Raw genomic sequence first — 2500 nt, 5'->3', positions numbered from 1 at the left:
AGACATCCAGTTCTTTGTTAATTAATAGAGGAAGCCAAGGAAATACACCTATTTCACTAGATGAAATGCATCATCTTGTCTGCAACCCATATACAGGAATCTTTTAAGCGGCGTGTGCTCAATTTGTTTGCTTGGCGAATCAATTACAGTTCATTCCGCTCGGTCAAGTAAACTAATTTAAATGCATCGAGGAGTCTCATTCACATTGAAATCACTGGCAGCCCTTAGAGTGTGTCATTTTCTATTATCTCTAAACAATCTGACCAAGCGTGCAGATAATGGAAAAACAAACAAACACAGAAACATTTTCTTGGTCATCGTTGTGCATTCGTTCCTGAGAGAATCTAATTTTATTGGTGTTTGCACATCAAAGACTTCATTGAAACCAAGAATATATGTTGCCGCTGTGCATTTATCATCTTGACTTTATATACTATTTTCTTTCATTTTTTATTTCTATGAAAAAAAAAATATACCTAATTGTATTTGTATATACATCTATCTATTTATATCTCCCATTTCCACAGATATTTCATTTCAGTGCCGACTTCAGTTTGATTGCAGTCGGTGTAATAATTCATGCATGCCTTAATCAAGGTCTCTATTCTGCAGTATTTGGCGCTGGTCCTGGTGGTGGTAGCGGTAATTGTGAGGTTGCAATAGCTGGAGAGGGCAAAGGATTCAACATGCTGGTTGTCTTCGAGATTCTTATTGTTGCCTGCTTCATATAGTAATATAAGAAGTGTTTTCCACTAATTGGCAATCTCTTGTTAACAAGTATCAGCCACTGTTTGGGGTACATTTTTTTGTTCATTTGTTATAAATTATTTGAAAGATTTCGCTACTTATCCTTTGATGAATAACGAATCATTAAAAAATTTCAACGATTTTGAACATCTCATAGATATAAGTTAACTCTTTCAAACACACACATACACACACAAAAAAAAAAAAAAAATCAAGAAAAAAACTAGAAATATTATTAACAACAAAAAAACTCAACGGAATAAAAAGCCCAATCCATATCAGAACCTCAATATCATTCTCCATTCGCTCATAATCACTGATTCATCACTATACGGAAATATCTCCCCATAGCGTTTATGCCGAGCGACCAGCGGGCAAGCCACGAACGAGTAAATGTTAAAGCTCGCCTCGCCGCATTCAACGCCCATCTATCAGCTCGGATGCCTAGCTCAGTCACTCCTACAGGCGAAAATTGCTGCTTGATCACAATATCTTGGTATTCGACGCAGCGAAGGCCTCGAGGCTCGGAGTCTGGGAGAGAGGAAATAGCTCACGCCGCACCAGAGGAATTTTATTGTGATTATTCTCAATTTATATGAGAAAAAATGTTAAACGTGATAGGTTGCGACTAGGTAATAGCATGGAGAAAATTGTGATGACTGTGGTTATTAGGATAATACTCTGATAGTAAGCAATTTTGATATCATATTTACATATATGTAAATGTATATATATGTATGTAGTAGATGTATTTGTGTATATGTATACATACACACACACACACACACACACACACACACACACACACACACATATATATACATATATATATATATATATATATATATATATATATATATATATATATATGTATATATGTACGCGCGCGCGCGTGTGTGTACACACACACATATATACAATATATATAATATATCTGTCTTTCTGTCTATCTATACACTATAAACAATACAAATGCAGTGTACACACACACACACACACACACACACACACACACACACACACACACACACACATACAAACCTCAACCAATGGGGTCGCGGTCATAGTCTGAGACGGACGAATGACGTCGCCATCGAGTTGGGAAATCACTGCCTTCACCAAACCGATACTTACTTTAAATTTGAATAACGCCATTTCTCACTTTCAAAACACGTAATATAGTAAATGCAGTAATCCCTCTCCCGAAAAGTATAAAGTGAAAAGCATATACATTAATCCAGCTCAGAAAAAATAATAATCCCCCCCAAGGGAATACGCCCAGCAAGAGGCAGGCTCATGAATCCTTTTACCTTAAGAACTCAGCCGTCGCGGCGAGGAAATGGAATCGCCCGCTTCTCTTGCGGAAAAGAAAGGGCGGGAGAGAGAGGGAGAGAGAGAGAGAGAGAGAGAGAGAGAGAGAGAGAGAGAGAGAGAGAGAGAGAGAGAGAGAGAGAGAGAGAGAGAGAGAGAGAGAGAGAGAGAGAGAGAGAGAGAGAGAGAGAGAGAGGAGTGAGTGAGAGAGAGAGAGAGAGAGAGAGAGAGAGAGAGAGAGAGAGAGAGAGAGAGAGAGAGAGAGAGAGAGAGAGAGAGAGAGAGAGAGAGAGCTCGGACAAATTGTTTTAAGAGGATATACACCAGCTCCGACGTTGTAAAGTATTAGCTATCAAAATCGATATTAAATAAACATTACTTCTTTATTGTTTCTGTCGATTTCATATTATTAAACAATACTAATATTTGTGATGTAAATTGC

Source organism: Penaeus japonicus, unplaced genomic scaffold, assembly GCF_977035675.1.
Source record: "Penaeus japonicus unplaced genomic scaffold, GWHDUDI00000001_assembly GWHDUDI00000024, whole genome shotgun sequence".
Taxonomy (NCBI): Eukaryota; Metazoa; Arthropoda; class Malacostraca; order Decapoda; family Penaeidae; genus Penaeus; species Penaeus japonicus.
The sequence above is the reverse complement of the archived record's forward strand: the minus strand, read 5'-3'. Positions refer to the sequence as shown.